This window comes from Ictidomys tridecemlineatus, unplaced genomic scaffold, assembly GCF_052094955.1.
Source record: "Ictidomys tridecemlineatus isolate mIctTri1 unplaced genomic scaffold, mIctTri1.hap1 Scaffold_176, whole genome shotgun sequence".
Lineage (NCBI taxonomy): Eukaryota > Metazoa > Chordata > Mammalia > Rodentia > Sciuridae > Ictidomys > Ictidomys tridecemlineatus.
Window position 1 is genome coordinate 36,591 of NW_027521523.1, and position 26,829 is coordinate 63,419.

At 46.2% G+C, this 26,829-nt stretch overlaps 1 long non-coding RNA gene across 1 annotated transcript; it reads right to left on the minus strand.

The window, feature by feature from the left end:
- Window positions 1–400: 400 nt before the first annotated feature.
- On the minus strand, window positions 401–12,771 carry LOC144372859 (uncharacterized). The gene is made up of 3 exons (XR_013432711.1): window positions 12,715–12,771; window positions 3,077–3,144; window positions 401–441 (listed from the first exon to the last, which is right to left on the minus strand). It is a non-coding gene; the product is annotated as an uncharacterized LOC144372859 (long non-coding RNA).
- Window positions 12,772–26,829: the final 14,058 nt, after the last annotated feature.

The following is a 26,829-nucleotide window of genomic DNA, read 5'->3' on the forward strand; positions in this document are numbered from 1 at the left end:
GATGGATAGATATGGATGGATGGATGGATAGATGGATTGACAGTTTAATGGATAGTGGATGGAAAGATGAATTAATCAACTGATGGTGCTTAAGTAACCTGAGGAGTAAAAACAAAAAATAAGACTCCTTCTTGTTTGCACCCCACCAACTAGTTCAGTCTCTAGTATAGTACATCTGATCCCCCAAAGAACTTCAAGGCCTGAGAGGTGAGCAGAAAAATAATAGGAGTTTCCATATGGCATGGTAGACAGGGATGTCCTAAAGCAGAAGCTTAACACAAAAGATCCCAGGAAGGAGAGGAGAGCATCCCCCACCAATGAGAATGAAGTGGTTTACAGTGTTGCCACAGGCATCCAACCAATTGTGAAGGCTTTTCTTACCTATAAGTCAGACAAATGGCAAGGAACTATATGAATCCACTTCTCTTTCTGGGGTTTCTACTGGACACAGAATAAGTGAGAATAAGCCAGGTTATTTCCCATCACACTAAGATATGCATTCTTATATATAATCTGTTATATATATGCATTCTTATATATAACACAATGCTGTTGCCTCTGAGTGCACTCTTAGGATAACAATCTAGAAGCAAAATTACCGATTTTAAAAGCATGGAGATTTTGAAGGCTGTTAATAAAAATGACCATATTCGTCTTTTTTTTTTTTTTTTATTGATTGTTCAAAACATTACAGAGCTCAAGACATATCATCTTTCATACATTCGACTCAATTGAGATTTGAACTCCCCAAATACATAATACAGACTCACTTCTGTTACATACTCACGTTTTTACATAATGGCATATTAGTGACTGTTGTATTCTGCTACCTTTCCTATCCCCTACTATCCCTCCTCCCCTCCCCTCCCCTCCCATCTTCCCTCTCTACCTCCTCTGCTGTTGTTCAGTTCTCTCCCCTTTTTTCCCCCCACCCCCTTTCCCCTCATAACCTCTTATAATTTTGTGTATCACTGAAGGTCTCCTACCATTTCCATATGTTTTTAGGAAAGCTGTACTCATGTGCAATCTCATCTATATTATATGAATAGTTATTTCTCCATGCTCCTACTAGCACTACAGAATCTATTTTTAAACCTCCACCAGTTTGATAAGCAAAACTAGGATTCCCATTGTTTTATTTTGCATCTCTTCAATAACTACTGGAGTTGACACTTTTCATAAGGAGGACCATTCTGTGAATCTCATATTAATTTGCTTTGCCTGCCTCCCTATTGGTTTTCTCATCCTATATTACTGATTTGTAAAGGTATTTTAATCTATTGACATCATTAATCTCTTACCATACAGTGCAAATACTTTTTTCTGTCTCGTAAGAAATAACTACTCTGCTCACTCCAAGTTTGGAAGTGGATTAATAAAACTTTGTTAAGAACTTAGTTCAAGGTCCTATGCCAAGTGCTCCTGGGTGGGCAGGGATGAATACGACATGTCACTTGACCACAAGAAGCCTGCAATGAGAAAGCCCAATGAGTTCAGGGCAAGCGTACAGAGCTCTGTGATGTGAGCCATGGGAAGTAAGGCCAGCCAGGGAGGGTCTCGATGCCCAGACTTCCTCACAATGCTGTTGTTCCTCTCTCCTGGCTAGGGCCATGCAAGAGCCTTTGTCTCTTTGCCATCCTGATATGTGTGCCTGCTCTGTATGTCCCATTCTTTTATGATGGCTGTTTTTTGTCTGAATTGATTAGCCTTTCTGGGTGGGAGCCATCTGCTGTGGAACCTTATCTCACCAGCATGTTGATTTCAATAAAATGTTATGGCACTTCGAGTCTGCTGGGGAGTTCAATGCGATGAGTCTCACGTGTCTAAATCAGATCTGAATTTAAAGCCACTTAATGCTGTTCCCCTGCTGTCTTCTCTCTTGGTCAACAGCGAGGTGAACCATGGTAGGTATTATCTTGAGCTTCCCAGAACTCTCTGTGTCAGCTTCTTTCTTCTTGGCCATGGGACAGAGCACTTGACTCCATTTCTATCCATAACTTTATATTGTGCATATGAATCTGTTTACCCCCTCACCTTCTCACCATGACCCTCAAGGTGAGCTTTTTGTAGGACAGGGTCTAAGTGTTGTGTGTTACTCTGCCCTGTACCAATGAAATCTAGCACTCACAGTATAGGGATTGACACAGGATAAGCTTATGACTCAAGAGGGCTTATGAATGAGAGACGCTGTCTTTCTACTGCAGAGACTGGGGATGCATATTTGGAGCTATTGGTGGACATCTTTCCTGGCACATAGAAAAAGCCAAGCAGAGACCAGCAAAGATGAAAGAGAGTTTTCTAGAGGTGTGGAGCCCTCTACAACTCTTCCTTCAGACCTAGAAGCTACTCAATTCCTTCTCAGGTACGCATGTCTTTATGTTTCTTTTTGCTTAAGCTAATGTGAGTGGAGTTTCTGTCACCTGCATTACAGTGACTCCTGAGTATAAAACATCATAACCATTCTGGTTGCCCAAACCAGGTATGTAGAAATCATCCTCACTTTTTCCCCCTCTCTAACCTCCACATCTAATCAATCACCAAAACCTCTTGATTTTACCTTTAAAATCTATTTTTCGTTATTTGACTCTCCTCTCTAGATATCTTCTGGATCATACAACAGCTTCCTCACCAGTTGAGGATCTTGACTCCTCCCAAGTCTATCTTCCAAAATGCTACCAAGGTGGTCTTTCTAAAATCCACCTTTACTTCTAAAATTTCAGAAGCTGTCCACTTTGCTTATGAGACAAATCCAAACTCAGAAGCATAAGATACTGGTCAAAGCGACCTCTTCAGTCCCAACTCCCAGTGAACCCCCTCTTCTACCTCATACCTGTTCTTTCCCTTGGCTATAAGGCCTGCCCACCTTGCTCACCTGGTTACTGTCCTGTCTTCCAAGAGGGAGTCATATAACACTTCCTTTGCAAAGTGTTCCCAGCCTGGCCCCTGACAACATGTCATGACCTTCCTTTGGGAATTCATGACACATTGGTATTTGAGTTAATGACAGAGAGAACATGTCATAGTGCAGTGAAGAGGAGGTGCTCTGACCTCAGTCCAAGTCCTGGCTCATGCTTACCAGCTAGGAGAACCTGAACAGGCAGCCAGTCCTTCTTGGTGGTAAACGGGGGAAAGAAATGAGGATAGCTGTAAAAATCAAATGCAAAGACTAGGTAAAAATTTTAGGTAGAATATAGCATATTCTTAATACAGCTCTAATTGTCCTATTTATAATTTTATATTGTGTATAGGAATCTGTTTATCCTCTGAGTTGCTTTCTCACCCAGCCCTCAGTGGAAGCTCTTTGAGGGACTGAGTGCTCTATCTTACTCTGCCCTATATCCATGAAACCTAGCACGGTGTCTGGCACACAGTAGGCACACAATGAAAATTTGTTTAATTGTTCTGCTCATCTCTCTGCAGCCACTTCCTCACTGTGGGTCTTGCTGGAGCAGGAGAGCCCTGCTATGACTCCCCCGTTACTACTGGATCCTAGTGGCTGAAAGTGACTCGTGATGGAGTCTCCACAGGAAATAGTTCAGCAGTAACAGCCATGAGTCAACGAGACTCACAGAGGATACACTATCACTATCGGTGCCCTGATACAGCAATACCATTAATTGTCCAAAATCTCTTTGCCAGATCTTCTTTGATAATTACACTGTATCTTATCAGTTCCAACTCTCAGGGAAGTTGAGATTCCTCATCTGTAACTTCATCCTAAGACACCTGCACCAGCTGGTAATGCCATTGCCCTTGCCAGAACTTGGTTTGGGATAGGCAAATCATCCTAAATGCCAGGGAGAAGAAAGCCCTCTGTGGAGATTTTGGGAAGGATTTCTTTGTCCTTAAAAAAATATACAAGGCTGGGTGCCGTGGCACATGCCTATAATCCTAGCGGTTCGGGAGGCTGAGGCAGGAAGATCACGAATTCAAAACTGGTCTCAGCAACTTAGTGAGGCTCCAGGAACTCAGCAAGACCTTGTCTCTAAGAAAATATTTAAAAAGCACTGGGATGTGGCTCAGTGGTTAAGCACCCCTGATTCAATCTCCAGTATCAAAAATAAATGATTTTTTTAAAAATAAAAATGAACAAGGGAAAAGGCAATCCCTTTCCTTCTACTCAACATTATTATGTCTACAAAAGATACCTTGAATGGAGACACCACTAGCTCATAAGCACAAGGGAAGCCTAGTAAGAGGACAAGAGAGAAAGGGAAGAATATGAGTCCCCAATGGCATTGTCAAGCCACAGAGCTGGCAGACCCTGGAGCAGCCCTGCTGCTGAGCTTCTTACAAACTAAGAGAACAAATTTATCTTATTGTCTAAGTCAGTCAAGGCAGAGATCTCTGCTCTTTAGAGCCAGACACATCTGAAAAGATTTGCCTAGTTTTACAGCCCTTCTCTCAAGAAGCCCTCGCCCATCCCCTTGAGGTCCCCTCACACTCTCACTGCACACCCCTTTCACTCACAGTGCACGATTCACCTTTCACTTCTTTCTGGATAGCTTTTCCTAACCTTCTGAATTTCGATTCATCCTCCCTGAGGCCTGGATCTGACCACGAGCACGGTTTCTCTTAGAAGTCTTACCTGATTCTTCTGAGAACAACTTGAATAAACCCACCACCCTGACGTTTCTCTTCTGAACTCCACTGGCACTTTGTGCACATTTTAATTCACTTTTAGTTGTAATTATTGACTTTGTTGCTAGTGACAATGACAGTCCCTCAAGGAAGAGCACTGAGTCTTGTTCTCTGGTGTTCCTCGATCTTAGCACAGTGCCTGGACAGGAACGTAATAAGTGTTCAATTCATGAAGGACAGATGGTGGATACATGGTAGATGCAAGGATAGTGGATGCACAGTCTCTACCACTAGTAGGCTTACAAACTCATCAGTGAAACTAGAAGATGAACAGACTATGGAATGAAAATGAATGATGTCACACTGTATGGTGCAGATTTCCTAATAGTTAAAGAAATAGATACTCATATAATGTTAAGGTATCATTACATGATATTAAATTGATCCAAATAAATAAAATGTAGAAAATCTGACTAGGTGGACCATGGAGAAATAGCACCCCTATAACTGTCAGTAGCATTGTAAATTGGTTCAATCTGTCTGGAGAGCAATAGGGAAATATGGAACAAAAACTATAAAACCGTTCATATCTTTTGACACTATAATTCTTTAAAAGGAATATACCCTGAAGAAATAACCCAAGTCTCCCCTCCACACACACACAGAAGCAATTAAATGAAGACATTTATAGCTACATAGAGGAAAAACAGCAACAATCTAACCTCTAATGGACAGCAAAGCTAAGCAGATTATGGCATTTTAGGTAGGAGTGAAAACTCACAATGTCCACATATAATGGCATAAATAAAATTGGGATAAATAAAAATACATAAAATAGCAACTGCAGACATGAACACTACATAAAATTTCATTTAGAAATCTTTGCCTGAATATTACAATAGATATTAAACAGAAATAAGAAATTGTATAATGTTCACTTGTTGCTTGTATTCTCATAGAATTCATCCTCCAACATCTGGCATTCATATCTTACTTAGATGTCCACAGTACATACATCTCTGCTCTCCAAGTCCTATCAGCATAATGTTGTCAGTATGCCGAATCAGCCCGATTTCTTGTAGGAGGAAGAGATAATCAAATTTCTTTGTGAACTAAATTATGACACAGAGATGGAGAACTAGAACAATAAAGTATACTGCAATCCTTACCAGGTGAAAGAAAATTGTGCCTTCTTATTGGGACTAAATATTTGAAAAGTGCCAGCCATATAGATAGCTGCAGATCAAGTGTCAAACACTAGGTTATTTGCTCCAGAGAGGTGGCTGTATCTAGAATCACATTTGTAATAATCTATAGCCATTCACCAAAATAGCTCCACTTTCCACTCTGAACAAATAAGTGATTAAAATGACATGGTGATAGTACACCTGCATCTTTCAAGACTTCTATGGCTGTAATGATTCCCACCATGGAATGGGTTTGGGGTTCATGAGCCAACTCTAATGTCAAAAAATATGTCATTTGATCTTTGAAAGATGCCCTGACCAGTGGCTCACAGTTGGATATTGGATCCCCAAGAATTATCTCAGAATCCATTAAAAAAATATTGAAAGTACAGAAGTCTCCTTTTCCCCAAGCAATCCTTACTAGATCTCTTAGAAGACAGCCAGGAGGAGAATTTGTAATATATGCATGCGATATAATTTCAGGGTCCTTCCTCAAAGGTATCTGGTATCTTCCATGAGCTCTGGGCCTGTGGCTCAAGTTTAGAAATTGAATGCGGACGGATGATCCTCTTTATTTGGTGACTCACCTTGTAGCAGCCAGGAAGCGATGAGAGAGAAAGAGGCTGGGGTCCCGACAGTCCCTTCAAGGGCACACACTCATGACCCAATTTCCTCCCACTAGATCTCACCTCTGAATGAATGGTCCCATCACCTCTCAATAGAACCACAGGCTGAGCAACAAGCCCTTATCCTATGGGCCTTTGGGGATCATTTAAGTCCTAAACTATAATACTCACATTAACCCAAAGAGACAGGTTCTCTTATTCCGACCTCCAGCTGGATTTCCATAAGGAAACTGAGGTTAAGAAAAGATAAATAAGTCATATAAGACCTGAACCCAGTTGGTTGACTAAATGCTCTTAGGGCTTGATTCATTTAGATTTATTTAAGTGATAATTAGTGCCTCATAGATTCTTATGTGATTAATCCAGGCTAAAAGTATACATAAAGGCTGGCAGTCGTGTTGGAAGAAAAGACAGAAAATTCTTCTTGAGAAAATGACACTCTTGTGTGCACACCTGAACCCTGAGAAAGAGAGAAAGAGATGGTGGCAAGATCCTGGTGTCCCTGAGCCCTAAGAGTCCAGTCAACTAGAGAGAATAGAGAATAATTCTTCCCTCTCAGAGCAGTTGTGTGGCTCCTCCATGAATGTGAGTAAACCTTATCAAAACTTTAAAAATAAGGCAATCAAGGGTTTTTTTTTTTTTTGCCTATGAGCTTCTGAGGAATGAAAACCCTGTTTATTCATAGTCTCACCTGCACTGTTGACACCATCAGCATGGGATGCACCAGGTCCACCTGGACAAGGGCCCATCCCACCTGAAAGCATGGCACATCCTGTGGTCAGGTTTACCTTCCCGGAAACCTGTATAGGCCATCTGTCTGTCCCTCATGCTTGGTCCCTTCCCTGAGCCTAAGGCCTGAAGCCATGGGTGTGGAGCCCCCTGAATTCCTCTGCCACCCCAACATTCCTGTGCAGAGAGGGGACCTCTTGGGCATCCTCAGAGGATCTTTGTGGGCAAAATTGACTATTCTGCCATTTTGTAGGCTGCCACCCCTGCCCCCAGAGTTGCTCTAATCCTAAAAAGAGGCAGCCAGGTGTGCACACAGATAGGACCCCTTCCTCTCCCATTTTATCCAGAAGGACGGAATGAAATTAGATAGAAAAATGTTCAGGGGGTACAGCAAAGCCACCAGCAAACAGAAGTAAAACAAGACAGAGAATACCAATGTCACATTGTATAGTCCTCTGGTTCCCAGGCTGGCACACACTGTAGATATTCATGGCCAGACTGGCCAACAATATCAATCCCATTTGACAGACAGGAAAAGGAGCAGAATGGAAGACCCTGGGCTGAGCCGGGGCCAGAGCCCCCCACCTCCGAGTTCTCACTCAATCTCCTCTCCTGTGAGCCTTGGGATCTCTCTAGCAACTCATGAGAGCCTACACCACACCTTGTTCCAAAGCAAAGGACACACCAGGCCTGATGTTGGACAGGAGCCACTGGACTTGAGTTCTGAGTGCAACTCTTCCTTCATTGGAGTAGCCCTTTCCTTTCTTCATCCAAGGGACTTCATTCACCCCTGGCAAGAACCTGGCACTATTTGTGTCCTGTGAGAAAACAGCTTAACAGGACCACAAACGCACCTCTGAGAAATCTCTGCCTGGAGAGCCCAGAGGTCTCATGTCTTCTGTTCTGCAAGGACTTTGTGTGGCCCGCACTTGAATGGAAGAGGTGACCATTCACTCTGTCTCTTCTGTGTTAGAATGGTCAGGGACACCGTCAATCTTCTAAATCTCTGGGGAGTTAGGGAAATGGGTTCACTGTCACTGGAGGGTCACTGTCACTGGGGGGGGGTTACTGTCACTGTCACCCATTAGAGTCATTCAAGTCTTTAACTAAATCCTCTTCCAGGAGGACATAATGCAGAATCATCAGGCTGGTCTGGGCTGAGCACGGCCGCTGCAAGCACGCCAGCCCCGGTTCATCTGGCTTCAATCTGCCGTGGATGCAGCTCTGCCTTCTTAAGTGGACGCAACCGTACTACAGGTTTCTGTGGTGATGTGGGACGGCAATGAAGCTCCATTTTACATTCTTAAATATTCATAAGGAGCTTTGCAGCATTAATATCTTAGATGGCTTACAAGAACACTTAAATACCGGGTCTTCGCTCCCCTCTCCTTGCCCCAAAAGTCCCAATCTGTTCTAATTTGTGTAATGCATTGGGCCATTTTAATAATTGTCCAGGGATTTATTTAGTGGTTCTGCTGCCCTGTTGCATAGGGTGTAATTATGACCCCGGCTTCTCTTATAATGCGCTAATCCTGCTTGTTTCACCACAGAGAAGCCAAGATTGGAATGGGCAAGCGCAGGCAGGGCTAATGCGGAAGAGCTAAGTCATGGCCCAGCCGCCCTCTGCCCCTTCCCTCTCTCCTCTGCTGCTACAGAATGGGGAATGAGCAGCCATGTCCATGTCTGGAGGATGTTTTTAATTAAGAGTGTGTTTTAGCAGATTCAAAGATTGGGAGACCAGGAGCATCAGTGAGTATCCAAACAATAAACTTTTGGCACATACCACTTGGAGACGGTGGCTTCGAGATGTGTGTTACCCTAAGGTGGTCTGAAACTCTTCTTGGTGTGATTTTGCATAAAAGCAAAATGGACTAAAAGCTGCCAGTTGTGACTGAGAAGGGAGGGGGATTCTTGATATTGTACAACTTGTGGAAATTTTCTGATGGTTCAAACATCAAGGAACTTGGGAAATGGTGAAATGAAACTGCTGTATAATCAGATATTCTAAAGAAACACAATTATGGAAGGTCACATGGGAGCAGGAATGACATTATTTTGTGAGAGTCAACAATTTGCCTAATTACCTCTTGATTCCAGACCTAAACTAGGAGTCTTAAGCTTGGGGCAAGCAAGAGGGGTGGGGGGACTGGGTTGTTGTTGAAGAGCACGACATGTAGAAGCCAGTTCCATGCACCGAAGAATCTGAGCAGCAACATGCTGAGCCAGAGCCGTGAAGCTTACAGAACTCCAACCCTGAATCATTTCAGCAGGGAGATAAGCCAAATACACACAAAAGAGCATGAGACCCTTTAGAGGTGGATGTATAAACACATGCATATAAATATAAAGCTGATTACAAATATCTCTACTCTTCCTGGACATCATTGTCTCCAACTGCCAGCCTTTCAAGGCAACACTCCTATAGTCTAATTCAAGTTCAAAGCTCTGAAACTGGCAAAATTATGAGCTATCCTGGAGCTGCCATCAATCCTGTCATGTCTCTCCAACCGGGACTGCTTCCTTGACCTGGAATAGTGCTGGCCTTTCATGGAGGCAATAAGGTCAGCCCCAGTTGATGCCTGGGGTAGTGAAGTCCTGTCCCCAGAAGCACTGGTCAGAGGAGGCTGCTGGCAGGGGTGAGATCTGAATGGATCTGATCTGGGTTAGTGAGAAGGGGCATTTGGAGATAGAATCAGGATAGGATTAGGGGAGAAAAAAGACAATCTGTTTTTAGGATGACTCACTGGTTTGCCTGTTGGGGATAATTTTTCCCAAGAACATGTAGGAGATATGGCTGGAAAAAAAGACTGAGGCCAGTCTCCATCTTCTCATCTCCTAAGACCTCAGGGGTCTCCCGCTGCAGTTGGGACGTGGCCTCACCTTGTAGACAGATGCCTCAAGCAGACTGTGGAGATGGCTTTCCCACGCAGCCCTGCTAGCACTTAATTAATCTCAGCATCCATCTCCATCTCATTCACACAAGATTCTGTGACCGTGAGGAGGCCAGTGGCTTTCACAACAGGCTCCTGCAGGCTCCTTGATATCCCAACACCAGGCTCCCGAACCCTCCTAATCAGGACATGATTTACAACTCTTGGAACAGTTACGTAAATTTCCATAAACATCAGCAAATGCCTCAACATCACATTCCAGGAATGCAAGAGGGGGAGCAAAGTGGGGTGCTGGGGGTGGGGGGCGATGAGGTAGTTCCATGTACTGGCACCACCCCAGCTTCCCCAACTTCAGGGCACAGAAGCTAAATTGGACTAATCGTGAGCAGCTCTTCCTCTGCTGAGCACCTGAGCGCTAATTACATGCCTGGTTAATTTGGTAATGTACATACATGGCTGAGCTGCTTGGGCTCTCTTCCTCCACTGGGTGGCCACCAGCCATAGATTGCATCTGTAAGTCTTGGAGTTCATTATCCCGCTAATGCTGCCTTCTTTCTTAGATCATTAGAAAGAAACTTGACCTGACCTGTGAACTCTGAAATTGATTGTTGCCTTGAAACAGTCAATAGCCCATTTTCTAATCAATACATAGAATAATTTTATACATATTTAAATTAGATATTAACTTTAATGCTTGTTAAATTTATCTCCCACTCTCCTCCTGTGCTTCTTTTACATTCTCTCAAACTCGGGCAGGTATATTTACCATTGGGTGGGAGGAAAAGGGGGGACCTAGGCCAAGATCAAGTAAAGGAGGAAAGGGAGTCCCAGGGCAGAGCCTGAGGGAGCAGAGGACCAGGTCCTGAGTGTGTGTGTCTCTGTGTGTGTGTGTGTGTGTGTGTGTGTGTGTGAGAGAGAGAGAGAGAGAGAGAGAGAGAGAGAGAGAGAGAGAATGTGCATATGTATTTGCCATGTGCATGAAAGCATATGTGCATCTGTGAATATGCACATGCGTTGTATGTCATAAAATATTCACATATCACGTATATGAGAGTATGTGTAGATATGAATGATGTGCATGGATGTATGATGAATGTGTGTGTGTGTGTGTGTGTGTGTGTGTGTGTATGTTGTAGCTGGGAATATATGTATGAATCTGTGTGTTTTCTCTCCCATGAATTCTCTCTCCCAACTTGTCAGTCTGTCCAGACACCTTGCCTGACCTCTGATATTGAGAATTAGTCCTTGTTTCTCCCCCTAGTGCACATTAAATGACTGTTGATGCAGCACTTTTGCCTGAAAAGGCAGGATTCAGAACATTATGGTTATCCTGAGTGTGGCTTGAAATTTCCAGCACGGAAAAGGGTCTCCAAAGCGCTAACTATCTGAAAAGAAAACCAGAACTGCTAATGGTCTCTAAAGCAGAGGTTCTTAACCTAGTGTTCATAAACCCCAAGACCCCTGTGGATCAATGAATCCCTTGAAATTGAAAACTCTGTGTGCGTGCGTGTGTGTGTGCGTGCATGCGTGTGTGCGTGTGTGTGTGTGTGTGTGTGTGTGTGTGTGTGTGTGGTGTACAGGGAGAATCTTCCTTGAATTCATTAGATTTTCAAAAGGTTTGACTGTGGATGACAGAGTCAATGCAAAATAGATGGTGGTGTTTCAGGGCAAGGGTGACCTTGTGTTCCCTCAGTATCTAGGACTTTCCAACACAAACAGCCCCAGCTCCCCTCCCTTTGCTTCCATCTGGGGCAGTGTTCAACCTTGTGCCAGGAACAAGAGCTTAAGAGAGTCACTCACACTCAGAGCAGAGCAGCCTCAAGCAACCTTTCCACAGGCTCCAAGTTTAGAATCAGCATGCAGATGCCACATCTTCTGGCCTAGACCTTCCAGAGTGCGGGCACTCCCCAGACTGACATTAGCTGCTCATCCCTGTGGGTGGGATGTAAATGACTGTAACCAAACCTGATGGAAAGAAATACCTTCTACCCCAGTTGTTTTACTTCCAAGAATCTATCCTAAGGAAGTAATCATATACAAAGATGTGTGCTCAAAGATGTTCATCAGAGCATTCACACCAAAGCAAATGACTGAAAACAAGCTGCTAGAAGCAGCATTAGCCAAATAGCTAAAGAAAAGCCCTGAACCACTGCTGGCTCTTCCCCTGGAACTTATTTGCTTGCTCACCAGTCATTAAACTGCATGTTACATTTAGGAACTATGTAATTAGATGAACTCTCACTAATTTTAATTGCTCAACCTCTACTTACAAAATATGTTTAAAAGAAGTTTTTTTAATGACATGGGGAAAATGCTCGAAGTACAATTATACTGGAAAAGCCAGATATGGTGGGATTTAAAGTTTTTAATGCAGCTAGAAACAATTAAAATCAAAGTACAAAATAATAATAATAATTATCTGAGGTGAAGTGATTTTTGTGGACTTTTCATACATTTTTGTACTTCCCCAATTCTTGTTATCAGCATACACTAACTTGACTTTTTAACATTCAGTTAAAAAAAAAAATCTCTGCTTTTCAATTCATCAACCAATGTCTTCCCTACTCCCAGACCCCAAATGCATGGATTCTGTATTTCTGTCTCCCTCCTTCTCGGGAGCAGTATGAAGAAACTAAAATGCCTCACCAAGACTGGATTCGACCTCAGTGGTCCTTGTAATAAAAGCAAAACTGTACTCACCTCTCCTATTCTTTCCCATTTCCACATTCATTGCTGACTCCCAGAATCCTGTCAGGCCATCTGCTTTAACTTATTCCCCTCTCCTCTGTTCAAGAACATCCCAGTCCCTCATTTACAAATAAACATCTGGTTTGTATGAAAGAGCATCCCCTGGGTTGCATCTTCCATGGGAAAGCAAGAGGAGGAGGTTGGGCAGGAGGGAGAACAGAGGACGTGGGTGAGGAGGAGGCCGGCTTCCTTGGGTGTGCTGCCAGCTGCTTCCCACTTTCCTGGGAAGATCAAGGTCATCTCACATGCACTGCCCTGACTTCCTTCCTTCTGCCTCAGACACTCCCTGCATCGTTATCATCCATCCTTTCATCCTTCCTCCCATCTCAAGGAAGACGTATCCTTCTACTTTGCTAAGGTGCACCTTCCACCTGGAGTATTGATCCCATCCCTTTCCATCTCCTTCCAGGCCTTGCTAGATCAATCATCCCCAAGCTCTCTGGTATCTGCCATCTCCCCCTCCCTGGAAGCTCTTTCCCCTTCTGTAGAGTCCAACTGTGCAGATTTCAATCCCTTCTCTGCTCCTTGGGAGCTGGGCAGGCTGCCGACCCTCCCTCTGCCTCAATCTCCATGTCTGGAAACTGGAATTATTAAGGCACTTACCACACAGATACATGGATGAAATGAGATACCCCCATAAAACCCTCAGCACAGGGATGTCACAGCAAACCCTAGCTACTTTTGTTATGTTTATGGTCCTAAAGTGGGCTCAACTTGCTCCATCTTGAAAATGCCTTTCCTGGCCCACTTCCCCACTCTTCTAACACCCTCAATCACTCCTGCCTGTCAGGGGAAACTTTTTCATTGCCTGGAACGTTTCAGCTTCAATCAGATCTCAATACCTTGTCATCTGGGTGCCACCTCTCCACTAATCAGACTGCTCTCTCTGACATTGCCAATGGCGGCCCCCTGCCATGATGAGCACCTCCTCCCAAACTGTGGTCTCCTGGGCTTCCTGACGCTGTCCAGCCTTTCCCATGAGTGACCCTGCTCAGGCCACAGCTCCAGCCATTGTCCACACAATGATCACTTCCACTGAGCACTGCATTAGAAAGGGACTTTTTCTTTTTAAGCAGGAAAGAAGAGGGTGCAAATAAACAGCTGCTGAAAGGGAAACAGACAGTGTCCACCAGAAGAAGGGAAGGAGAAGGGGGAAGGGAGGGGCGCTCAGGGCTGGCTTCACATACAGACTGGCACTGGAGTGATTTCCTAGGGCTTTTGATTGGCTATGGGTGCTGCCCTTGGAGAGTCCCTGCTCTAGCTTAGGGCTTGAATTCCTGTTTGGTTTTTCTCTGTTTCTCTTCTTCTTTTTTGATGTAATTTACATGTGTGGCTCCCAAGGGGCTGTGGAAATGAACAGGAACAAGCTAAGCCTTCGGGGGGCTGCCAAGACCCCAGCTCCACCAATGACTGTAAGATACTCTTCCTCTCCGTGCACTGCACCCGTGAGTCCAGGCCATGATTCCAGTCCTGAAAGGCTGTGGGAAGTACTGTGGCCAGTGGTTAGTTTTCCACTCTTTTCCTTATTTGGACTCAGTTTCTTCATCTGTGAAATGGGGGTGACCGCGTGGATGAGCTCTGCATGTAAATTCCCTTTGGCATTTACTCTGCTTTTGAAGAGTTGGATGCTGTTCTCTGACTGACTGAGGAACTGACTCCTGATGAGACTTTAGAGGTCAATAAATAATCCTCCTCTTCTGATGACTCAGAAGAGCTGAGCCCAGCAGAGAAAGAACTGGCTTCAGTGTTGTCAGACTGCAAGACGCAGGCTCAGATCCACCACAAAAGTGGACTTGCTAACTTGTCATCACAGAAACACAGCCTCCCTCCTCTTTGGGACACCAGCCTCTCTTCCTACATACTGCATGCAGGAGGCTACACTCCTGCTTCTTTCCCAAGCAATGACAGTAGGATGGGGGCTCAGGACAGTCCTGAAGATTCCCAGCTGGGGAGGAAGGAGTCAGAGCTGAGGTCCACATTTCTTGCCACTGCACTGAGACAACCACATGTGTAACAGGGAGCGATGCCTATGATCCAAGCAGTGACAGAGGGCAAATTACCTAGGGCCTGTTTCTGCATGGGGTGCACATTGAAAGACTCGACCCAGAAACTCTTGGGTCAAGCAGATTGCCTTCCCTACTAAGAGTGGCCTTACCTGATCAACAAGACTTGACAGAACAAAACGGCTGACCATGGAGCTGGGATCTTGGTCTTTCCTGATTCCAATATAGACCAAAACAGGGGCTCTCCTGTGTCTCAGGCCTGTTGACTCTCCACCTGGAATTTACACTATCCACTCTCCTGGGTCTCCATCCTGCCAACTGCATGCAGACCTTGAGACTTTTCAGCTTTTACAGTTGCATGCCAATTTCTGGTAAGAAGCACACACACGCACACACACACACACACACACACACACACACACACACACACACACACCTGATTCTGCATTGGTTCTATTTCTCTGAAGGACCCTGACTAATATACTCACTTCAGCTAACATTTTAATGGTTTGCAGTTTCCATTCAGATGAGGTTAAATGGAGGTTCTGGCCAGCTTCCCTGCAATTGAGAGTACTGAAATTTTGACAGGATGGCAATGAACCACTGGCTACCAGGAGGTTAGAGGAGGCCACCAAAACGAGATTCCAGGGAGAAAGAGGGATGACAGTCATGGGATTGTCAGGGAGGGACACAGAGAGGGTACACTCAGCCCTGTAGTCTGGAAGCATCCATGGGTTGGCAGACCTACTAAGAAGAAAAGAGGGTAGTGAATAGAAGGGAAGAAAGGGTTTGAGGAGTCCCTTGTCCTGTACAGCCTCCTGTAAAAGATGTCACTTCCTCTCCTGGGTCCTGTATGCTCCCACAGTATGCCACAGCTGCCTCTTGGCTCTGGAGCCTGCTGGTTCACGGAATCCCCGGAGAAGAAACCAGTCCCCCTTACGGCAGCACACCTAGCACCTGGCACAAGTAGGTGCCCAACAACGGTGGAAGTGGGTGTTGCTGGTCAGATGCCCCAGGAGTGGGCTACTCAGTTCACTGTGTATTGTAGGTCTGCTGACAAATAAAGAGAAAGTCACCAAAGATGAGCAGGAGTGAGAGGTGGGAAGTGGTTCCTGATGGCAGCAACAGGAATCCTTGCAAGACAGTAGAGCATCATGGGAGACAGTGCTCAGACTCAGATCCAACTGGGTGGCTGACTAGCTCTGTGGACTTGGGCAAGAGTCTTAACCTCCCTGGTCCCCAGTTTTATCCTCTGCAAAATAAGGGTGAAAGCAGCACTCACTTCAGAGGACTGTGGGGAAGAGTAAGTGAAGTGCTCAGGACCACGCCTGGAGCATGGTAAGCACTGGACGTGGGATCTGTCCTTGCCACCATCAGCACTTTGCCCAGGTCCATCAGGCATCTCCAGTTAGCCTTTCCAAGTGAGCAGTGTGAGTTTTTCTGCAAGTTTGAGCCTCCAGAAAGTCTCTCTTATGGAGACTACAAATGTGTCACTGATTCTGACCCATGGTCCCCCCTCAAAGGAAAGACCAGACCCAAATGAAGACAGTAACCATAGCATGTAACCTCAGATGTCCCCAAATAAAGCTTCATGTATCAAGAAACTAGAAAGAGAAATACTAAGTCACCAGAAATATTCAGCTTCATTCAAGGGGGAAGGGAATGCTGCTATTTGTTTGTTTTAGCAAATATTAAACTTTCCAATTTTCTTATAACAGTGGTGGCTCCATCAGAAAGCTGGAATTGGATACCCAGATTATTATGAGACAGGCTGTGGCTTAATCTTCTCAATGTTTTTATATTTGAGAATAAAGAGGCATTTCGCACTTGTCTAAAATTACAACGGCAGAGAGGGAGAAAAGCCCTTGCAGGTACACAGCTGTGATCTGCATATGGACATGCTTTTGAGTTCATGATGGAATCACAGAATCAAGACGTGTCAGAGTTAGAAGCAGCATCCCTCTCTTCTAACCCTTTCCTCTTACAGATGGGGAAACTGAGGCTGGAGGAAGGATATGAATATTAATTTCCCAATATCACTCAGTAACAGGCTGACTCTACTGTCTGTGGGGAGGTCTGTGAAATAAAATGGGTGGGCAGAGAGAAGGCCCACCTTCTGTTTTAACAATAAGGTGCCCTCTACCTACCTTCTACAAATTCAGGAATGTTCTAGAATATTCCTGCTGGGCAGGGAGAGGGTCCACTTTCTGTTTTAATAATAACAAGCCCTCCGTTACCTTCCTTTTTGGGACAGGAATGTTCTCCAGCCTTAATTTTGAGGCCTGCCATGACCTGGCACAATCCAACCTCAGTCTCCCACCTTGGCCCTCCCTCCCCAGGACCCAGCTTGTCCCTGCTCCCTGGGGCTCACTCCCCTCCTACTCCCACACTCTCCCAAGCCGAGTGAGAGGCAGCTTCACCTTTGAAGCTTCTTCTTACCAAGGCAGGCACTGTAAGCACTATGGACCTGTGAATTCATGCGGGAGCTCAGTCTTCAGAACAAGGCTGAGAGGTACAGGGTGGAGGTGAAAGGGCCCCAAGGGAGTCTGAGAGTCCCACGACTCTGTCCCATCTCTACTTATTGACTCTAAATTTCCCTCTCTGAACCTCAGTTTCCCCTGCCATAAAATATGCTTAGCATATATAGTTGTTTTGAAAACTAAATGCAACCACACATAGCATAGTAGGTACGCAGGTACTGGGAATTTACATTTCAGGATACATTATTTAGTTATCAATATATGATACCCCCCTTTGTCCTATATTTTGTTCTTATGTGCGTTGATTTTGTCATCACAGCTTAGATTATAAGGAATTTCAATGAAATTCCATGGGGTCAGAAGTTTTCTCTTTTTATTCCTTAAACTAACCCCTCTGCTTTGTGCCATAGCTGGCACATAGTAGGTGCACTCAATATACATTTGTTGAATGACATTTTTTTTCATCCCCTAAAATAAAATAATTTAAATCCACCATCATAAGAGCAAGTCTTGAATTGGCATCGTTATTTACATTTTTTGAAGCATTTTCACATGCAAAAAATTTGTTTGCTACTCAGATACCCCTATGAAGGAGGAAGGTTGACTGATATCATCTGCCCCCACTTGATAGTGGAAGAAACTTAGCTGCAAAACTGAGAGCTTGGGGGACCCCCCCCCTGTTTCATAAATCCAGCTTCTGTCCACCTCATGTCTGCCATACCCAATCAGTGCTCACAGAAGGACTGATTAATTTGGATTCTGATTTTGATCAACCTGGTGAAGCATTTGATGACTGTATGAAGAGCCCAGAAGAAAAATCTCTCTGGGAGTGGTGGCCGGATAAAGGGATGCCCAGGCAGGGAATCTGGGGCATTGGGAAGGAAGTGAATGAGAGAAACTCTTCCTTCAGCAAGACAAATTTGTGCAGGGAAATCATGCTTGGCTGGGGAAGCCCATTGGAAAAGAATGATAGCGGACCAGCTCTGGAGGTTCATCAAAGTCATTTGTTGCAGGTAAGCTCATTTTTCACAGGTCAAGGGGATATTTACCTGGAGTACACCTTTAAGGAATAGCCGACAGATTGAATGGTACAATGCTTTATTATATGTCACGCCCTGGTGATTCAATATGATGGAGGCAGAAGGAGGGGAATGGAGCTGGGGAGGGAAAGCCACAGAGAAAGGCAGAAGAAAGAGACATTATAATGGCCAGCCATGGTGTGTCCTTCTTCCCAGGTTCCCTGGGGCCCTCCTCAACCACAGTGGAAGGTACTGGAAGGTGTACAAACAGTGGTACCCTGGTGGAGGATGCTGACCAGGGAGTAGGGAGGGGACATAAACTGACCTCAACTCTTCTTCCTAACCACTTGGCCTATTCTGTCTCTCCACCATTTTCAGAAACATGTTCGTACAATTTGTGTAAACCCAAAGACCCGGGTCCTAGTCCTGGTTCACCACTACTCTGGCTGGGTGAGTTGAAGCACCCATTTCACTCTGGGCTCCAGCTTCCTCATCTGTAAAAGAAAGAACTCTCTACTTGTTTTTAGGTTCCTTTCTAGCCCTTATATTCCATGATTCCCCATCAGCTCCAGAGACCCACCTTCATCAGGGAATAGCTGGCCTTCCCAGCAGCCCCCTCACCCCCTGCCACGGCCACCTGTCTCCAGTCTGCTCCGGTCATCACGGGAGAGGACGTCCTCCATCCACACATTGCCTTTGTTCCCATTTCCAAAGGAAGAAATGATGGTCTCTTTGCCAACCGGCATCCCTCAGTAACTCTCTGTAGTTCTGTCACCCAAATATTCATCTCAACCCTCTGGGAAGCTCTTTAGCCCTTCCCACCACTTACCACCTTTTCACATCTCCAGTCTCTCCATGGAGACTTCTTCATCAGCTCTCATCTCCTCACTCAAGATCTTCCATTACTCTCCTCTTGTCCCTTCAGAAACAGCCCCCTCCCCCCAAGTGTCTTTCCCTTTACTCAAATCAACCTGGTTCACAACTTCAACTAGGAAGTACACTCTTTTTCCCTTTCTCCTTCCTTCTGTCTAGAATGTATATGTGATGGCTGGAGCTGTGGTGGTCATCTTGTGACAAGGTCACCTTGAGGATATAACCCTGATAGTGGATCAGGAATCATAAAGGTCTGAATTCTTGACTAGGGAAGCAGAGCCATTCGAGCAACCTGACCTTGCCCACCTCTGGACTTCTTCCAAATGAAAAGTGAATAAACTTCTCCCTTGTTTATGCTGTTTTTTTTTGTTCTTGGACTTTCTGTTGTGTGTAGCTCAGCCCAGTTCTTAATGGCTCTAACACTCTTCTTTTAGGATCTCTCCACTGCTTCACAATCACACATCCATGAAGATGAATCTTCATAAAAGAAGGCAAGAGGGGCTTAATGTCTCCCCACTGGTTCTTTCTCCATCCTTCCTTCTCCCTGGCCATGGCCAGATGCTGAGCAAGAATACCCCGGGGCTGGATACCTCCACAGGCACATTCATAGCATAGCAGGCGTGTGTTTCCCAAGCTCCAACGAGGGGAACCCGTGGCCACTTCTATGTAACTATCACCCCTGACCCATAGGTGTTTATGGTCTAGGGCACATAAATATCTAGAATGCAACATGATTTCAAGAGACCAAAAGATGAATAAATGAAGGGATATGGGAGCACCTAGGAATGAAACCAATGAATTCTGCCAGAGAGTGGAAAAGGCTTCCCAGGGGAAGTGGCTTTCAGACAGCATTTGGCAGTCTGCAGAGAGCCTGGCAGGCAAGGATGTGGGGTGTTCCAGAGAGTGGGGGGCAACCCAGCAAAAGGAGCAGGGTGGGGTGGGCACAACTGAGAGAGTCAATGGGAGAAGCTGTCTCAGACTTCTAAATTGTGTCCCTGGGATGGGGGGATATTATCTGGACACAGCCTCCCACAAAGGACCGCAGTTTTACCATCAAGAAAACGTTACTTTTCTCACTGCCCACAAAGATGGTACATGGCATTTCCTGGGAGTGGGTCTATTTATGGAAAGGGCTTTGTGAAACACAGGTGGCTAGTGAGGTCAGCAGGCCACATGCCAATGCACTCCTGCCTGCCCCCTGAATGCTACAACTTTGGCGTCTGGCCTGCCTGTACCTTCTGGAAACACAGGCTAAATAACTAAATGCTTGAGTGACATTAGAACTCAAGCCTGTGCCTGGTAAAGAACCCTGGGATGCTAGCACCAACACACATTTTCCTTCCCCTCTTTCTTCCTTCCTTCCTTCCTTCCTTCCTTCCTTCCTTCCTTCCTTCCTTCCTTCCTTCCTTCCATCTTTCTTAGAGGAAGTAGCATACACTTTTCTTTAGGCATTGGGTGGCTCTGAGATCTTTCTACATGCCCAGCTCCTACTATGACAAAAGGCCTGTTAACCCTGGTTCAGGCCTCCGCAAGCTCCCAGCAGAACTGCCAAGGCAGGCAGCCCATGTGGGATACGGCAAAAGAGCACACCCATAGCACAGCAAAGGTGAGTTGATGAGAGCTAGTGTGGCCTAGAGGGAATGAGCAAAGGGATCTAGGCATGGTCAATCTCACAGTCACTCTTCCTGAAAGAAGCATCTACAGACCCTAAAGTAAGGAGAAAATGGGACTCCTGCCTCAGCAGCTGTGTCAGCCACCTGTGACCACTAACTCTGTGTGACGAACCATTCCACAACTCAGTGGTTTACAGTAGCCAACATTCATTCTCACTCAGTGGCCACAGAACACTGGTTTGGGCTGGGCTTGGTTCCAAGCTGGAGGTGGAGTCCAGGTGAGCACAGTTTGCTCAGCCTCTTGCCCCAGCAGGTGGATTGGAAGTGTTCTTCTCATGTCCATAGAAAAAGCAAGACACATTAAACATTCTATCTGCCAGCATCCTGGGGGTCAAAGCAGGTCACAGCAAGCTTTTTCTCAAGGGAAGTGAAGTAGACACTCATCTACCATGACATCAAAGCCAGTCATATAGCCACGCCCAATATCAACAGAGTGAGGAAGTATGAGAGGAAATTTTTAAAAAATCTATTATAGTGATGAAGAAGAAAAGAAAACTTTCACCTGAAAGAGCAGAATAAGCCAGGGCGCTGAGATGCATCTGAGCCTGGTATGAGAGGCAATCCAGGAGATACCCGAACCAAGATGGCGGGATGAGCAATAAAGAGAGGGGAGACTGGGTGTGTGAATGGGTGGCCAACCAGCCAACATTCTCCTCCTGAGCCCTCGACTCTTCTGCATGAATTAAGAAATTGTGAACTGGAAGCAGGAGAGCTCACTCTGTGGGATCTTCTCTCTAGAAAATATTACAACCCACAGAGCTCCCACCTCTCCCGTGAGGACTTCCAAGGTATACCCAGCCCCAGGCCCTCTCCCTCTCTGAGCAATGGGCACACACACAGGCAGTGCCATGCAGGCGCCCACAAGGCACTCCCTTACCTGGAAGATCATTGCGGTATGAGCCCCTGTCTTGACTTCCCAACTGGGCTCAAAGCTCCAGGGACCTAGGTCTGTGTTTTCCTTGTTTTCCGTGGTCTCTGAGCAGTAGAAGCTCCTAACCACATGCGGAACAAATGACTGAAGAATAGACAATGCTAAGAGAATCCAGCAGCACCATGTCTGCAATAAAAATCTGGAGGAAGTAGATCAGATGGACCAGCACTATCAAGGCAGTCCTATTAATAGAAAATGGAAGCATTATTTAGAGACAGGAGCGTGAAATGGGAAAGGGGAAGGACACTTGAAGGTGGATGGAAACTCAGTCTTGTGTGAAAACACAAACTTGAGCAGAAATGAAATTGCTGGGTAAGTTGTCTATTCCTAAAGAAATAACATCTCAGGTAATGGCCCTGGGGAAGGCTTCCATGACAGATCAGTCTATCAGCCGCCTCCTGCAGAGCCCACTTGGGAAACACTTGCTGAAATCTTACCAGCCACACAAGAGGGGCTGCCCGGCAGCCACCCTGCCCTGTGCCAGGATTTGCTCTGTCCAGCGTGAGATAAATGCCTTCTATCTTGCCTCCTCCAGGAAGCCTTCCAGGGTCCATGCCACCATGACATGGACTCAACTCTAAGTAAATAAACAGAGGAATTCTCCACTAGTAATCCACTTACTGTATTTTATGTATTTATGGCCACAGTGTTTTAATTATGTCTCATAAATTTGCCTTCTACCTAAGTGAAGCGAGGAGTCCTGGTGTTTCTTTCCTACATGTGCGTCCCTCCTCCAGGTTGGGCACATGCCTAGTTCTTGTTCAATCCCCTTCATCGAAATGTGGGATAAATGTGTGATGAGACTGATGAAGATCAAAGGCACACATCAGAAATGCAAGTGGAAGCAAGAGAGCTGACGTGGAAAACGTTGTCTGAGCAAGGAAAACGTGAGGGAGGAGACTGTGTGGTTGGTGTCAAGGAGTTGGCCAAGCCAGGGCCCGGAGTCTCTGGCCTGTGTGCTACCATTTCAGGACTCTGCAAGGTCCCATTCAGGCACAATGTTCTCCAGAAAGCATTTCCTGGCTACCAGGCCCCATGCCAGTGTCACCAGATCATCACCTGGCATAGGCTTTACCCGGTAGAAGATTCTAGAATGTAACTCTGGATGGTCGGTTCCTCTTCTCAGACCCAGGTCCAGCCCTCCATGCAGGAGGTGGACTCATTTGACCTGATGTCCCTGCCTAGAGATGTCCTTGCCTGCCACAGCAAGGTCTAAATCCAACCAAAGCCTGGGCAGGGACGCCCCTCTGGGAGCCTCAGGACTGACTAGCCCCGCCGTATTAGGGCAGGGGAGGATGGAACACCAGACACATCTCTAGGTGGTGCCAAATGTCCCCTGGGGATGGCGGCATAGCCTGTTCTACATCATGTTCTACAGCACAAGTGCCCCCGTTGGTGGACTGACTGGTTATTGGTTTTCCTGACAAGCTGACCTCACTCTGGGGTTGAGAAGTCAGAGGCTGGTGGAGGGCAGTACGTGTGGGGTCCAGATGGAGGAGAAGCTTCTGAGTGGCTGACCTTCATTCCCAGCACACTTGAGGCTCTGTCTCCTTTTTAAAGATGGATCCTTAGGCTGTAAATCATTTCCCTGGGGATCAATCTAGAGGAGTTCCAAACCAGCCCCCACCTCTGCCCACACGTCCTCACCTACCATGTGCAGTTTCCCAATGACTGTCACTTTGGCAGAGGGTTTTGGATTCCTTAGAGAGAAGTGGTTGCTCTTACAGTGACATTACTGCACACACGTTCCCAGCCATGTTTTCTGACGGGAAGTGGAATGGAGGATTGCTACTTTTGGCTTTGCAATGATTCCCATAGCTAGTATTTTTTAAACCTTTTATTTTTGTGACTACCTTCCTGAGGTAGGCAGGCAGCGGTAGTTACCGCCAATTGAAGAAACAGAGGCTCTGAGACCTTAAGCAGTTCACTGCTGCCTTCAATAAATACTCTACCATGTGAGGGCTGACCCTGTGGGAAACCCAACCCCACATGTCCATGGTGCCAAGGCTGAGCTACTTGCAGTAGGTGCAAGGAGTGTGGAAGCCAAGTATTCAGCCCAAGGCTCCATTAACTTGCTGATGGGCATAGGCCAAGTACCCTGTCCTCTCTGGAGTTTGGAGTCCATGCTTTCTGGGGCCTCTTGAGAGCCAGGTGCAGAGACAGCCATCTCTGTCCACTCACCCTCTTTCTTATCCTGAATGTTGCTCTTCTACCCACTTCCCACCTTAGGGCCCCAGTTTCATGACCCCACCACCTAGACCACAGGTGCACTGCTCCCTGGCCAGGCTGAACGGCCCAAGAGTAGGGGTTTAACCCAGATCAAGCCAGAGAGTTTCTCTGAGATTTTTTCAGCCTGGGATTAGAGACAAAGCCCTCTCTATGGAGGCCAAGTCATAAGGCATAGATTCAGGAACTGTGGGGATTCCTTGGCTAAAAGGAGGGAAAGACTGCCCAAGAGACAAGAGAGATGGAAAGTGGAGCCCTGTCTCATGCTAGAAGCAGCTCCCAAGGGCCCAGCCACACTCTGACCTTCCTGACCTTTGGCTATGGAAGCTGACTGGCTCCCCCTTTGGCCTGTCCTAGTGTGGACGGGGTTTCATGACTTGCAGTCAACAGGTGCTGATGACGCTCCACACTGTTCCCTCCCCACTATCAACTCCAGCAACACCACTCTCTGGCCTCCTTTGAGGCCACCACTCCAAGACACGTTCTAGACAATGAGCTGGAGGCAGACACCTGCTGTGACTTCTTTTTCTTCACATCCTTGAATGGTGCCACTAGGGTCTAGAGTCTCTAATTCTGGCTGGTCACTATGTCTCTTATTTGCACAGGATGGTGGGAGAGGGGGTGGGCAAATGCTTCTTGTTCAATCCCAGCTACTCAGGAGGCTGAGGCAGGAGGATCACAAGTTTGAGGTCAGCCTTAGCAACTTAGGGAGCAAGGGCCAAAGCAAATTAGTGAGATCCTATCTCAAACAATAAAAAGGTCTGGGGGTATAGTTCAGGGGTAGAACACTTGTCTAGCACATGCAAGACCTAGTTCTGAAGGTGGGGGGAGAACACTGTCATCACTTGCGTGCAGCCCAGACCCCCATAGGCCTCACAGGCAGCCTGAGGGGGAAGCAGGCAGGAGGATTGTTCTGAACACATCTCATCAGAGAATTTAGTAGCCTCCAGTCTGCAAACTATGGGTCTACTGGGAAGTGGTTTTACAAACCTTGACCAAGTGTTAAAGTTAGACATCCTCTTCAAGATTGTCTAGTGCAACACCTCATCCCCAAATGAAGCACCTGAGGTCCCAAAAAGGACCTGGAGATGCAGGACGAGGTCAGGAACCTCTTGGCTCCTCCTCTTAGGCATTTGTCTTCCTCTGGTTTATTGAATTATTTTTTGAATTTAAAAAATTGTACTAGAAGATACTCAAATGATCATGAGCATCCCATATGCTTCTGTATAACAAATTTACCCACAATTTGTGGTAGAACGCAGCAAGCATTTGGTATCCTATGATCTACGCTCCAGGGATCTGGGAGCTATAGCACCAGGTGGCCCTGGCTCAGGGTCCTTCATGAAGTTGCAGGATGGAGAGTCAGGCAGGTTGGTTTTCCTGGCATGGAGAAAGCAGGGGAGAGCAGGGATCCAGTGAAAGGGGGGTGGTGAATCTGGGATGGAGAAGAGTTGGGTGAGGCCAAAGCAAAAGCAGGGTACAGGCAAGAAGTAGAGAGAGGTGAGGCCAGGCAATCTACAACCTCTGTTTCCACATCACTTCTCTTGGAAGCTTCTGCAAACCCCTCAAATCTGCATGCACCCTGCTTGCTCCTCTCCTCCCCAAACTTGCCAATCCTGCTAACTGTGCAACTGTGATCTCCCTTGGCTTCTCTCTCTTGCTCAGCAATGAAAACGATGGTGGTGGTGGCTAGCCAAGGCTGGACTCTTACCAAACTAAAGCCAGGCCAACTCCTCAGCAACTGCCACAAGAGGACAGTATTTTGAAATAAGAACCGCCTTTTGCTTCCCTCCTCACCTACTCATTTTGTCCTTCTTGCTCTGGGGTCCCCCCTCTCCTATGAATCAGGGACATAGGGCCAGTTTAGAACAAAGAGGTCAGAGAGTTGCAAATAGAATATTTGTTTTAACCCACTGAAGAATACTAGTCCTCAAAGTATTTTAGTTTGAGGAATTAGAAACTTGACAAAGACATGAGGGTTTTAAGGCCAAAAGCCTGACTTTGCAGCAGGCTGCTGACCATGGCTCTCACCCACAGGGACAGAGTTGAGCAGCAGCAGGGGGAGGAAGAGAGGACAGCTGAGCAGTGATTGCCAAGGTCTTTGAGAAGGGATGGGCAGGCTGCAGGGCAGGCTGGATAACAGAAAGCCAAATTCCTCAGGATGCTGAAGGTTTTAAGCTTGTCTCACCTGGACCTGCTCATCCAGGTAGTCAAGGTTGGAAGGGTATGGAGTGCCTGGGCCTGACCTCATAGCAGTCAGTGTGTGTTGGGGGGAGAGGCATGTGCACATGCACCCCCTGGATAAGGTAAACACACACACACACACACACACACACACACACACACACACACACACACACACTCTGCCACCCTTTCCCTCAGATGAAACTGACCCTTAGGAAAAGGGGAAGGAGGAAAAGCCAGAATTTACTGATATTGACCCCCAAAGTGGCTCTATTTCATACCAGTAAAGACAACCTAGAGTTAGCAGAATTGAATTTTCTGTTTCTATGTGGATAGAGCTCATGAGCTAGGTCCCATTGGGGAAAATGGAGTTAATTCTGCTTACCTTGCCACCTCCCTTCCTCATCTCCTCAAACAGTGGGCCCCCGAGTTTCCCTGAGTCCAACTCCACGTGTCTCTGGCCTCAGGCATTTGCTTTCTCCCAAGTGGGCATCCCCACCTTACCCCTCTGGGTACCTGCAGATCACAGAGAGGTGGAGAACATGCCAAATGCAGAGGGAACAGCCTGGGTTCTGGAAGGCTCCAGTACTATGGGCCATGAGACCACAGGTCATTAGACTTCTCAAGCTCCATGTCATAAAGATGGGAACATGGGTGATAAACCCTATTCACACACAG